This window comes from Narcine bancroftii, chromosome 10 (genome assembly GCF_036971445.1).
Source record: "Narcine bancroftii isolate sNarBan1 chromosome 10, sNarBan1.hap1, whole genome shotgun sequence".
Taxonomy (NCBI): domain Eukaryota; kingdom Metazoa; phylum Chordata; class Chondrichthyes; order Torpediniformes; family Narcinidae; genus Narcine; species Narcine bancroftii.
Window position 1 is genome coordinate 18,374,145 of NC_091478.1, and position 15,668 is coordinate 18,389,812.

A 15,668-nucleotide genomic window follows, 5' to 3' on the forward strand; every position below is an offset into this window, starting at 1 on the left:
CATAGCCTGCTTGTTACACTCACCTGTAATTGACCCAGTTTCTCTGTTTTCTGTCAGTGAGCCATCTTGCTAATATATATTGGTGCCAATGCCACGAGCTCTTAACTTTGTGACCTCAGAAATTCAGTTACACTCTACTTGTTTCTTTCATCCATGTTGAACATTATATTCTCAAAATACTAATATGACTTCCTTTCATTGAAACAATGTTGTTTCTATTTACTGCATTATGGTTTCCACCACCTCGGCATTAACTTTCCATTCAAGGATGAGCTAAAGGAAATTTGTGACCCTTTATTCTCCTTAGGTTGCTTGGTGCCTGTTTTCTGACGGTAGTGATTGCTTGAAATTCCTTCTCACTTTTTCCTGTGGATTTTCTCCTATCAATGGAATATTTTTCATGCTTCCACTAAAACAACAGGTGCAAAAGTTTTTTAAAATTTCATTGTTATTCCCCGTTCTCCTGTGAGGGTTATTCTTAGCTACATCCTCTCATTTTTGTAGAAATTCTTCAGACCTGTATTTATACTTCTTGTTGTAGAATATTTCTCCCAATTTTACGTCTAATCTCTGCAAGTTATTTTATTCCTGAAAAATGATCTGACCATTTCATCAAAGTCCGTGAAATGTTCATTATCCACTAGGGGGCACACGAGTTGTGTTTTTTTTCTCTCTCTGCTCGCTACATACCTAGATTTGCGAACAGAAACCACTCAGTTAAGAATGTATTCAATGCAGCCCGCGGGTAAAACAGTCGCGAAGAAGGGGTGCGAGCCGAAATGTCAACAATTGGGTTTCTCCCCCCCCCCCCCCCTCACGCTGAGTTCCCCGTGTTTTTGCTGCAGCATCTGCAATCTCTCCTGTGTCTCCATTTCTTGGATTTGGATCCACTCAGTGATGGCGTCTCCAGGGATACTTTGGGTAGAGAATTCTACCGATGTTGGAATTCTAGGCCAGCAATCGCCTCCGCTTCCATTATGATACAGGGGATCAGGGAAAGGATTCGATTGGCACCGCTTTGAAATAAGGAAATTTGCACAATCCATTCCAACGTAGTGACGGGCCTCTCATTTCAAGCTGTCGCCCCCCTCGTTACCACTGCTTTAAGAAGCGAGGCAATCTGGCTGTTAGAAATGTCAGGGCAGCCCTTGGGGAAGCTGAAAAATCTAGGTCAAATCTGCTGCTGTAGAAATGAAGGTCATTTTTTTTAATAAAACAATTGACTTTCAATGGCTAATAACAGCAGCCCCTACTGCTGTAGTATGGAGGTTTGGCCTCATCTGAATGTTACAAACGGTGTAACATTCCAGGCAGTTGATGTTGTTTACTTGAGCTGAATTCAGCCCCCAAAATACATTTTAAATAGAATTCATATTTTAATTGGAGAGAAAAGGCCTCTACTCCATCAGTTTAGTACATGTATGAAGCGAAGAACATTGTACTGTTGCCTCTGCCATTCTAGCTATTGTTTTGCATAAAATGAAGAGCAAATACAGCCACATGAATAATTTTCTGCACGTTTATATTTAGAAGGCTCAAGGGAAGGGCAATAGAAAATAATATTTCTTTCAGAATCCAATATTTGGTTCCGTGCCGAGGCTTTTAACGTCGTACATGAAAGAGAATCATCTTTGCTTAAATAATTAGATTTTTTTTTAACCATAGAAGAGGTTTGGTTTAGCCAGTGGAAAGTCTTAGGTTTACCTTCAACTCTTTCCAAATATGTTAAGCCATCGTTCTATAAATCCCAGCAGTCTTCCTTCAGTACCATGGAGGTTCTTCAGGTTTAAGACTAGACTGGTTGTTTCCAACCTGCATATGCGCGGAACTCCAGCAGGGGTCATTAGATTGTCCAAACGATGAAATCAATGATAACAAACAAAATACAGTTTGAGTTGAAATAATGAAGTGAGCTCGCCTCGAGCTCATCCCTATCTGATCTGCATAGGTCAGTTCAATGTGTTTAACAATTGATGATCACAGAATATATAACTGGGCTAAAAATTATTGCTGCACAAAACAATGGATGATATATTTGTAAGTACTGTATTACAGAGGGTATTCTTAGGAACCAAACTTCCTTAACAATATATCCTGACAAACAATATTACATTAAAAACTAAAATGGATTTAAAATAGCACCTGGAATATCACAGATAAAATAGCCCCAATCCCCTGTGACCATGTTCAGCTTTTCTGTACAATTCCTTTGAACTCCATTTTCTTTGCTCTCAAATTTTCTGTTGGTTTTATGTGGATTCAAATAGATTCTAAACCCCCTTAAATCTGCGTCTTTTCAAAACCTGGAATTCTAATACATGTCAAACAGTACATACACATTACCAAGCTCAGGTGGCCAATTCCCCATCCCAGTTCAGGCACTCAGCAGCAGCGGGCACCCTCCTTGGGCACCCACCAACAGCAGACACCTACCCTGGCACACAGGTTGGGGTCTGGGATATAGCTCTGAGCACACACTGGGATGCTGCAGATACCAGCTCCAGGTGCACTGGATGCTGCAGACACTGGCTCCGAGCACACACTGGATGATAGACATAGGACACAAATTCTCCTTTAAACACTCACCACCACTGCTCAACACCTCCCCCCCCCCCACCCTCATGAATGGTCACAATCTCTCCCTGTCCACGGACCATTGCCATCTCCCTATTGGTCTGGCCTGATCAAGGCACGTCGCACAGCAGGTCCGTCCACCTGTTCTGCTACATCTTGTGGTGTGGCAGACTTACAGCCATGAGCCCACCGATTGTCAATTGAGAGAGGTTTGAATGGGAAAAGAGCGATGACACAAGAAAAAATATGGCCTATGGACCCCGGGCCACCAGATAGGTAAGTGCCCTTTCTGTGCCAGACGGAGAACACAGGGCTGAAAAGCCACACTCCCAGCCTAAAACCAGACATGTGGCCACACTATTGTTCACAGTGTCCCCTAAGCGTGGCCAACTCACAGTCACAATTCTATTCCAGAATGTAACACATGGTGAAGATCAACACCAGTTGATCTGGGGAGTTTACAGGCATCTAGTTATTTCCACTTTGGCAGCATAGCTTACCATGTGGGAAATCACAGATGTAAAAATATCTGCTGGCACAGTGTATTAGAACAGTAAAACAGTGTGCCATCAAACATTATAACACCAAGCTGTTCTGAATGGCTCTGTCCTGCTATCATTTCCCATATTGCTGTTCAAAATTTCACTCCATTTCTATTTTTTTTCTCCATTTTAAACAATTATCAATCACTGAATTCAGTCTTTAACAAGAGTAATATTATTTTGCTATTTTTCCACACATAAATCAGACCACATTGATAGCCAGACGAGCAATCTTACTGAAATGGAAAGATGATTCATTCCCTACTCATACACAATGGTTATATGATCTCATGTCCTATTTAAGTTTGGAGAAAATTAGATGTAATATTCAAGTTAGAAAGTTTCAATTTATAAAGTTGTGGGACCTATTAATTAATTTTAATTTTATTATAATTGCAAGAATTAAAAATTGTTGTGTCCTCCAGAGATTCACTGTCCAATGTCTGGGGGTCACCACTGGGGTAGATTATATGTAGTTTTTGGGATTTTTTTTCTATTTTTCCACTTTTTTGGCTTAACTTACAGATCAATTCAAATTATTGTTTCTTATTTTTATTAAGGAATTCTTGACTTAGTTTCATCTAGCTTTTTTTTCTTTTTTGTATGCTTACATGTACACAAATGATTTGTTATGTGTTTTCTTTTCTAAAACTCGGAATGTAAGCTTATATGTTAAACTCAATAAAAATATTTTAAAAAGAAAAAAAAATATGGAGTTTATTCAGTGTGCTGGAGCTACTTCATGTCTTGTCGTTAAGTGCATGGCTTAAATCAAAATATTAAATATTGAATGTTATGTATTGGAAAAATGTAATATCAATAAGTGGTTGGTAAATCAAGTTAAGAAATTAACTAATTTTCAATGCATTTAAAATTCTGACATGGTTGTAAAATTATCACATACATTTGATGTGAAGGTCAAACATTTTCACATGTGCAATTTTCACCTCCATTTCAACTTTGGACCTCTGACCAATAAAACAGATAACTGTTTACTGCTATTGTCTTTATTTTACTAACTACTCAAATAAAGCCCTCACCCACCCAGTGAAACTACTTATTTACAGTGGCATCTCTCCCAGCTGTATAGCTGACACCTAGTGATCTTCTCCATGCATTGTTACCCTGTTGCAGTGAGAAGCTTGTGTGGTCCTGTGATCTCAAGAGTGATGCCGTCTGGAGCTATGCTCCTGGTAGGGTCACCCATGGAGATAAAGTCGAGGGTGAGATCCCTGACAAAGAACAATCCACCCCAATTCTCAACATGGAACAGGCGGATGAAGTTACTCTGAACTCGATGGCTGTGAAGGCGAACGAAGGCTGCAACAAATCCATCTGCTCCAATCATTGTGGTTTCCATGACATTTAAATTAGTTGGTTGATTTGTGAAGTATCGTGTACTTAAATAAATACATGCAAGGCATCTTTGCTCTGTTGGAATGAAGGCCATCACCCTCGACCCAAGGGATAGCCACAATGAGTGATTGCAGCTGAGGAAATTCCTGCTGTTAGTGTATGCTGCAAGGACATCTGAGCATCGTCTTGTCTGGTCTGGTTAATGAACAAAAATAAAATACTGATCAGAAATTAACTGCTAATAATGTTTTCCTCAGACCAATGAAATGTTTTTCATTTTTAAGATACTTCATTTTGGTGCGATGCTAAGTAAGCAATAACTTTTTCACCCTCTGTTGAAACTCAAATTTGTTAACCTTAGCCCCACAACTCATCGTTGAATACAAGTTATTTTGTTGGATTGTACATTTTCTGCTTTGAGTAAAATCCTTACCTAAGAAATATAATTTTTAGCCATTTTTGATAAATAATATATTTACTTATCAAAATTTTGACATATTGTATATAATTTGTGAAAAGAAAGACAATAAATATCACTGGAGGACAATTTTTTTCAAAAGGTTTGCTTCCGAAAATAATTATTGGGGATTATGTTAGGCAACTTCAAGCTGAACACAGATAATTTCAGATTTGCTGTATCGTAGGAAGTTGGAGAAACCCAACCAATCCATCCAAAGCAACATTCTGATTAAACCCTTCTGTATAACCTCCACTGCAATCACATCCTTCCTTTGTGCCAACCCTCTTCCACTTCATGTAGAATATGTTCCATGACAACATTTCTTTTAGAATGTACACAATTGCTGACTACTGAATATAAATGAATACGCAGATTTCTGCTCTACAAAAGCATCGAAAGTGGTAGGATAATCTTCGTTGACTCTTAATAACTGATTCACATACTCTTGATGGCTGAAATAGCAATAAGAACTGGTTTAAATAATATCAAATTATTGAAATAATATGTGATTTTGATTCTGAACTGTAGTTCTATCGAATGTTGTTTGTAAAATCTGGCATGATTCATTAAAAAGGTTCATGGTCAATGCTTTGTTTCATGTAAAAGAATGCATGCTGTTCTGTTTTTGTAGTAATGAAATGGAATGCTAACATTTGTACAATTACAGAAGAGATAAAAGGATAATCTTATCCATAATAGTCATAGCCAAACATGAATTCAGATGTTATAATAATGCATGGCTCACCCCCTCACACTCGTTGATGGAAGTCGTATCTCAAGTGGAATGCAGAAAATCCCAGAAATGTTATATACCTAATTTTGAGAGATTTTAGGTCAAGCTCAAATTATTAGGGATTCAGAATAATCCTGGGAAATTCAGAATTGGTTGAAGGGGCATGAAGATAGAGGCCCACTTCAGTGGAGGCTGACAACATGAATTGAGAAGACTTTGTTGGACTACTACAGTATTCCACTTGAAGTTGGAAGTTCAATTTTAAATATAGATGTATAACACAGTAACAGCCCACGAGCCCATGCTGCCCAATTACACCCAAATGACCTGCAACCCCATTTATGTTTTGATGGGTGGGGGGTAACCAAACACCCTGAGGAAACCCACACAGACATGGGGTGAACATACAGGCTCCTTACAGAAAATACAGGATTCGAACCACAGTCATGATCGCCGTAGCCCTTAGCTGATAGAACTAAATCAATGCATACTGACAGGGTGAATGGAGAGAAACTGTTCCCAAGAGCAGATGAGATGAGAAATAATGAGAATAAAGCAAATGGTACAGAAAGAAATAAAATAGAATTCAATGAGTGTTTGGGGCCAGAAATACACTGCCAAGGGTAATAACAAAGGCAGAATCACTTGCAGTTTTCTAAAGAAACTGGATAAATATCTTAAAAGAATGAATTTGCAGGTCAAGACCACAGAACTATCAGAATTGCTCTCACATTGTGCAGAGATGTGCTGAATAGCCTCTTTCTAAATAGTTGCAAAAACATGATAGTAACTCAAAATAAAATGTTCAAATCTTCTGATAAACTGAACAGAGAAGGAATTGGAAGAAACAGTCCTAAAATGATAAGCTCATCAGAAAGAACAGCACGAGAGAAGGCTTCAAACAGCATCATTTAAAAAAAACATGGTAGATAATGGACCAAAACAAAACATTGATGTCAAAGCCATGAGACAGGGATGGGGTTTTCATGAATGCAACTGAAAGTTGATTTTTATGTATTTAAATAAGATAAAACACCGTAGATGAAGTGAATCCAGAAGTATTTGCAGTTGATTTGTATGAGTGACAAGGAGATGAATGTTCAAATCACTGGTAATTTGATATCATTGTATCATGCAGGAAGTGACCAAAACTTTCAATTGGCTCAGCCAAGAAAATGTTAGAAATATTAAATAGGCCAGGGAACGTTACTGGATTGAAACAAACACTGTTCATGTTTCAAGTCAATAGCCTTCCATCAAAATGGACTTTGGGAAAAGCAGTTAAGATTAAAAACCATTGATTAATATAAAAACAATTACCATGGGAAGAGTCACGTGATGGAATAGTGGCCGGTAGGAGAATACCAGCCCTCTCCAGAAAAAAAGTGAAGGAAACGCAAAGCTCAAGAAACACAAAACACAACAAATAAAAGATAAAGGTGTGGAGAAAAGAAAGAAAATGGCACCTAAGAAAGAAAAACCAAAAACAATGGGAAAAAAAGAGAAAGGAGAAGGCCTTACCTGCACGAAGAAGCAGGGACCCACTGTGGACAGAGGAGCCTACTCCCTGAGATTAGTGGAGACCCCGCAGGGTCACGCAGGACTGCAAAAAAGGTTCACTGAGCCAAACAGAGGTGCACAATGCGCACAACAAGGAAAAGGAGTGAACATACACAGCACGATGAGCTGAGAGATGCCCGACAGCAGGGCTCTCAGCTGGAAGAAGGAAACAACGGGAAAGAGAGTGATGAGAAAGAAAAGCAGCAGCAGGAGGCCAAACAGATAACTAGTCCAGAAGAAGAGGACCAACATCAAGAAGCCATGAAAAAGAACACCCAACAAACTGAGGCAAGCAGCTCAACAAGAAAGTCAGAAGAGACACAGATACAAGGAAGAGAGGTAGAAGACACAAACCCAAGACCAGACACAAGAAGAAGAACACCAAGCTCTGCACAGAGGGCTAGAAGTAAAATGAATGGACAGTACATAGATTTTAAAAATTTCAAGAACAAATGAAAGCATTAAAAGAATGGTTGACTCTAGAATTTAGTGAAATAAAAAATGAAAAATACAGAAGAAAAAGTGAGTAGAATAGAGCTGGTCATAACAGATGTAGGGAAAGGATTAGAAAATGTGGAAGAATGTGTAACGGCTGTAGAAATGGAAGTGAATGACTTAAAAAGAAAATTGGAAGAAAGTGACAAAAAGTTAAAGAAACACAAGAGTTGTTAGCTCAGAAGATGGATATAATGGAAAACTATAGTACGCAAAACAACATAAAGATAGTGGGCCTAAAGGAAGATGAAGAAGGCAAAGATATGAAAGAATTTATAAAAGAATGGATCCCAAAAGTCCAGGGAATGCCAGAAATGCAGGAAGGAAAGGAAATCGAAAGGGCACACAGAACACGAGCCCCGAAACCACAGTCACAACAAAAACCAAGATCCGTTTTAGTAAAATTTCTGAGATACACGACAAGAGAAAATATATTGGAGAAGGCGATGAATAAAGTTAGAGAAGACAAAAAGCCATTGGAGTACAAAGGTCAAAAAAAATTTCTACCCAGACATAAGTTTTGAACTCTTAAAGAAGAGGAAGGAGTTTAACACAGCAAAATTGATCCTATGGAAAAAAGGCTATAAATTTATGTCAAGATATCCAGTGGTGCTTAAAATAGTTATACTGGTGGAGCAAAACAGACTGTTCTCGGATCTGGAGAAAGCAAGAGAATTTGCAGAACGCCTGCAGAACAGAAAGAGAGATGAAGAGATGTAACAAGAACGAAGTACGATAACAAACTACATATAAAGATGTAAAAATAATGTATAAGTAAACTAAAAGAGGGAAGAAAAGGGAAGGGAGAAGGAGGAAAAATTTAAAAAAAAGAGGAGGGAAAAAAGGGAAGAAAAGAGGGGGAGCTTTGTTTTAATGTGAAGATAAAAGTCTTTTCTGGAGGGGGTTGGGTGGGAGAGAATAACAGTCACTGCAAAATCAGTTGGCACTTGCGAACGGGTTCTTAGTCCAAATGGAGAGGGGAGTTGTGGTTGCCCGGCAAGGGACAAGGGTGACTCAGAGAAGGGGGGTACACTTGGGGTTAAGGTAATGTTAGATGTGGGATTGGTTGAAGTATTTTATGTTTTAGAAGTGCTGTCATACAATGAGTTCAAAAAAGGAAAACTGAGAAATGAAAATGGGGAAAAGGGGAAAGGTGGTGGTGAGGAAGCAGAAATGAGGTGTAAACAGAGTATGAGATGGCCATGTTGAACTATATGACTATAAATATTAATAGAATACATAACCAAATCAAAAGGAAGAGGCTATTATATTTACTGAAAAAAGAAAAAATAGATATAGCATTCATGCAGGAAACACATCTAACTGAAGTGGAACATAATAAATTAAGGAGAGACTGGGTAGGGCACGTAACGGCAGCATCATATAATTCAAAAGCCAGAGATATAGCTATATTAATCAATAAAAATGTACCAATCAAAATAGAGGAGGAAATAATAGATCCAGCAGGGAGATATGTAATGATAAAGTGTCATATATATTCAGAATTCTGGAATTTGGTCAATATATATGCACCTAATGAAGAGGATCAAAAGTTTATGCAAGATATTTTTTTGAAGATTGTAGATACGCAGGGGAATATATTGATAGGAGGGGACTTTTACCTTAATTTGGATCCAAAGATGGATAAAACTGGACAAAAGACTAGCAGAAAGAGCAAAGTAGCGAAATTTATGGTTAAATCAATGCAGGAAATGCAACTTTTGGATATATGGAGGAGGCGACACCCAAAGGAGAAGGAATACTCATATTATTAGAGTAGACATAAAACATTCTCAAGGTTTGACCTGTTCCTGTTGTCAGCCCATATCCAAGGGAGAGTTAGGAAAATGGAATATAAAGCTAGATTATTATCTGATCACTCACCCCTGTTATTAGCAAAAGAACTGGAGGACATCCCACCTAGAACATATAGATGGAGATTAAACTCCATGCTACTTAAAAGGCAGAAATTAAGAGAATTTATTGAGCACCAATTTAAAATGAACTTTGAAATAAATACGGAATCAGTGAAAGACAAATTTATATTATGGGTTGCAATGAAAGCCTTCAATAGAGGGCAGATAATAAGTTATGTAACTAAGATGAAGAAGAACTACAGTCGGGAAATAGAACAGCTGAAAAGGGAAATAGTAAGTACAGAAAAAGAACTAGCAACAAGGAAAGATACAACAAAAAGAAGAGAAATGGCGGACAAAAAAATAAAATGCAAAACATTACAAACGTATGAGGTGGAGACGAACATAATGAAAATAAAGCAGAAGTATTATGAGCTAGGAGAAAAAAGGCACAAAATACTAGCCTGGCAGCTTAAAACAGAATAAGCTAAAATAACAGTATTGACATCAAGGAAAAAGGACAAACAAATTACATATAACCCAACTGAAATCAATGAAAACTTCAAGGAATTCTACGAGAAAATATACCGAACTGAGAACAAAGGGAAAGAAGACAAAATAGATGAGTTTTTAGCTAAAATTGAACTACCGAAATTGCAAGAAGAGGAACAAAACAAATTGATAAAACCATTTGAAATAGAGGAAATACAGGACATATTAAAAAAAGCTACCGAACAATAAAATGTCTGGAGAGGACGGACTCCCAATAGAATTCTACAAAACATTTAAAGAGTTATTAATTCCTCCTCTCCTGGAAGTAATGAACCAGATAGAAGAAACACAAAACTTACCAGATTCATGTAAAACAGTGATAATTACAGTAATACCAAAGACGGGGAAAGATCCATTAACACCAGCATCATATATACCAATATTTCTACTTAACTCAGATTATAAGATATTAGCAAAACTAATAGCAAACAGATTGGCCGACTGTGTACCAAAAATAGTAAAGCTAGATCAAACTGGATTTATTAAGAAAAGATGAACAATGGACAATGTTTGTAAATTCATTAACTTAATCCATGCAGAACAAGGAAATAAGGTACCAACAGTGGCTGTTGCTTTAGATGCAAAGAAAGCCTTTGACAGGGTAGAATGGAATTATTTATGTATTACAGAGGTTCAACCTACCAGAGAAATATATTAATTGGATTAAAGCATTATATAAGGGACCATTGGTGAAGGTGACAGTAAATGGATATATATCAAACCAATTTAAATTAAGTAGGTCAACTAAGCAGGGATGTCCATTATCTCCCTCACTGTTCACTTTAGCAGTAGAACCATTGGCAGATAAGAACAGAAAATAAAATAAAAGGGATAAAAATAAAAGAGAAGGAATATAAAAATCAGTTTATTTCCAGATGATATCATAATATACTTAACAGAATCAGAAATATCAATAAAAGAATTACATAAGAAATTGAAGGAATATGGAGAAATATCGGAGTACAAGATCAACACAAATAAAAGTGAAGCGATGTCAATGAATAATGCGGATTACACAGAGTTTAGAAAAGAATCACCATTTAAATGGCAAACACAAGCAATCCGATATCTAGGTATTAGATTAGATAATAATTTAGGCCACCTATACAAATTAAATTATCAGCCATTAATGAAGAAATTACAAGATGACTTAGAACATTGGAAAGATTTACCACCAACATTGATAGGAAGGGTAAATTGCATTAAAATGAATATCTTCCCGAGGAGTCACGTGATGGAGTAGTGGCCGGACGGTGAACTCCAGCCCTCTCCAGAAAAGTCGGGAAAAACAAAGGAAAACACAAAGGCACAGAAATAAAAGTTACAGAAAAGTGAGTATAAAGGTGGAAAGAAGATGGCGACAAAAAAAGAAAAATCGAAAGCAACGGTAAGAAGAGAGGAAGAGAAGACAAAGGAGGAAAAAGGTGAAGGCCTTACCTGTCCGAAGAGGCCTGCTGCGGAGAGAGAAACCCGCTCCCTCAGGTCGGTAAATAATGGACTACAAAAATGGCTTGCAGAGCCGAGTAAAAGTGCGCAACTGCGAATGAAAAAAAACACACCGACGGGAGGGGGGACCAGCTGGGGAGTCGATCTCCACAGCCGGCAACGACAGCTGCAGAACACCTGCAGCAAGAAGAGACCACAGAAGACAATAGAAACAAGAAAGAAGAGGAGGAAAGGGCACCAAAGAAACAACAGATGGCCAACCCAGAGGAAGAAGAAGAGGAAGAGTACAGAGAAATAGAAGAAGAAAAGAAAGGCAAGATAAAGGATATACTTTCTCTTATTAGAGGATACATGGAGTCATTTAAAGAATGGCAAACACAGGAATTTAAGGATTTAAGAAAAAGAATAAACAACACAGAAGAGAAAATAAATAAAATAGAGATGACCTTAACAGAAAAGGGAAAGAAAATGGACAAGATGGAAGAGAGGGCAATAGCAGCAGAAATGGAGGTAGAAGACTTAAAAAAGAAATTGGAGGAATCTAATAAAAAAACTAAAGAGACACAAGAACTACTAGCTCAAAAAATAGATACAATGGAAAACCATAACAGAAGAAATAACATAAAGATAGTGGGCCTTAAGGAAGATGAAGAAGGCAAGAATATGAGGGAGTTTATAAAAGAGTGGATCCCTAAGACCCTAGGATGTCCAGAACTACAGCAAGAAATGGAAATAGAAAGGGCACATAGAGTATTGGCCTCTAAACCACAACCACAACAAAAACCAAGATCTATTGTAGTAAAATTCCTAAGATATACTACAAGAGAAAAGGTACTGGAGAAGACAATGAAAAAAGTAAGAGAGGGCAACAAACCACTGGAGTATAAAGGGCAAAAAATCTTCATTTATCCAGATATAAGTTTTGAACTCCTAAAGAAGAGAAAAGAGTTCAATACAGCAAAGGCGATTTTATGGAAGAAAGGGTATAAATTTATACTAAAGCATCCAGCGGTATTGAAAATATTTATTCCAGGACAACAAAACAGACTATTCTCGGATCCAGAAGAAGCACGAAAATTTGCAGAACAATTACAAAAATAGACTGAGGGAGGAAGACAGGTAATGAGAGTTAAAATGATCACGATTGATATGTATGTGGGTAAAGACAAAAATAGACTGAGGGATGAAGACGGGTAATGAGAGTAAAAATGATCACGATTGATATGTATGCGGGTAAAGAGGTATAAGAGTGAATAGAGACAATGTGCATACGTGAATGTATCTGTACTTAGAGGAAAATATAGATAGTATAGACAAGAATTAATAAGGGAAGGTAATGGAATAGAGAGAATAAGGAGGGAATTAAAAGAGTGACCTTTGTGTCATATGAAAAGTGAAATCTTTTCTGGGGGGGGCGGGGTGGGGAGAAATAGCGGTCACTGCAAAATCAGTTGACGCTTGCGAGTGGATTCGCAAATCCAAATGGAGAGGGGAGATGTGGTTGTCCGACAAGGGATAAAGGACAACTCAAGAGGGGAAGGGGAGATTGGGGATAAATAAGATAGAAATAGGAGAATAAGGAAAATGTTGGATGTTGTAGGAATGTTGTCTTATAAAGAGTTGAAAATAAGAAAACAGAAATGGAAAAGGAGGAAAGGTAATGATGGAAAAACGGAAAGAGAAGATAAACAAAATATAAAAGGGCTACGCTGAACTGTATGACTTTAAATATTAATGGAATACATAACCAAATTAAAAGGAAGAAACTACTAAATTTAAATGAATAAATTCCATTAGAAAAAAATAACATATAGGTTAAGAAATAATATTGAAATATTCGAACAAGTATAGGAGCCTTACATTAAATACAATAGCAAAAACCTACCGGGGACAAACATTACCTAAGTTGATGGAAGGAGAAGGAAAGAAAAGAATGGACTCAGTAGAATTTCTGGTGTATTTTTGTTGAATGACAACATTGTCTGACTGGCTTAATGCAACCTAGATTGTATACCTAAAATGGACGAGAGGGGGGGGGGTGGGGGGGTGGCTTGGGAGGAGGGGGGGGGGGGAGAAAAAGTCACTGTATATGTGTGAAAAAGAAATAGTGTATATCATGGCTAATGTGATTTATGGTGTGAAAAATTAAAAATTAAAAAAAAATGAGTATCTTCCCGAGGATACAATATCTATTTCAATCGTTACCAATTCCCTTAACAGAGAAATTCTTCAATGAACTAAAGAGAATTATAAGGAAATTCTTATGGAAAGGGGGGGAAACCGAGGATAGCGCTAGATAAATTAACAGAATGGTACAAACAAGATGGTTTGCAGCTACCAAACTTTAAAAATTATTATAGAGCAGCACAATTAAGTTATCTATTAGATTTTTATTAAACAAGGGAGAAACCAGATTGGACCAAGAAAGAGCTAGATAAAATAGGGGAGAAGGTACCAGAACATATACTTTATAAGTGGGATGAAAAAACTGGTGCAATATAGAAGTTCACCAGTTGTGCACGATTTACTCTACATTTGGAAAAGATTCACATAGAAAGGAAAAAAAAAACAAATTACCAACTACCAAAATTATTATTGACGCAAAATCAACTAATCCCTTTCACAATAGATAACCTTTCCTTTAGAGAATGGGAGAGAAAAGGGATTAAAAGAATAGAAAATTGTTTTTTGGGAAATAATTTATTATCATTTGAACAAATGAAGTACAAATATAATATAACTCATGGTACAATGTTTGCATACCACCAACTGAAAACCAACTTAAAGGACAAATTGGGAAGCAGACTGAGATTACCAGAAGGAAGCAGCTTTGAGTATGTGATTACAGACACATTGATAATTAAAAGATTTATAACGAACATGTACATCAAGCTGCAAGAGAAAGAAAATGATGAAATAAGCTCTAAACCCAAACAAAACTGGGAACAAGATCTAAACATAAAGATAAAAAATGAAATATGGGAAAAGTTATGCTCCAGAAATATGAGAAATATATTAAATACGAGGTTACGCATGATACAATATAATTGGTTACACAAGCTATATATCACGCCCCAAAAGTTAAATAAATGGGATCCAACATTATCAGATAGATGTTTTCGCTGTAAGAAGGAAATGGGAACAACAGTACATGCAATTTGGACATGTGAGAAAGTGGAAAAGTTTTGGAAAGATCTAAATCAGGTATTAAATAAAATCACAAAAAGTAACATACCAAAATATCCAGAGATCTTTCTTCGAAGTAATATAAGAAGTAAAGAATTAGGCCTCAAACTGGATGAAGTACAAAAAAGATTTATTATGATAGCCTTAGCTGTCACAAAAAAATGTATAATGTCAACCTGGAAATCAGAAGAGAGCCTGAGAGTACAGCAATGGTACATGGAAATGAATAAATGTATTCCATTAGAAAAAATAAGATATAATTTAAAAAATAAAGTCACATTATTTGAACAAATTTGGGAATCGTACATGGAACACAACAGAGAGGGCCTACCGCGGACCCCCACCCCATAAAATGATAGAATGAGAAGAAGACGAAATGAACTGACCCAGTGTGTAAAAGTAGAAGACACAATTTTCTTGTTTATTTTCATTGTGTGATGACATTGTTTAATGGGTTTATTGTATTATATATGTTGAATGTTTAATGGGTTTGGAGGGGGTGGGAAGGAGGGAGGGAAGGGAGGAGGTAAAAAAAGGATAAAATGACACTGAGTATATTCAAGAAGGAAATGTTTGTGTGTATTTTGATTAATATAGTTCATAGTGTGAAAAATTTTTAAAAATAAAAAAAAAACAATTACCATATACTTGTGCAATTATCAATACTGTGTAAAAGTCGACTTCCCCCCTAGAGCTGGTTGCTAGTCTCTGTACCTTACATGATGTTACAGAAGTAAGTTCACAGATGTTCCAAGTTCCATTGTGTTATAGTTCGAACTAAAAACTCACTTGCAAGTGGCAATCATAACTAATATAGCACGTATTCTGAGAGGATAGAAATCCATGTCGTTTAAATAAAAAGAAAATAGTTTCATCGAAATGTGAATAATATTTATGCCTCTGGTAAA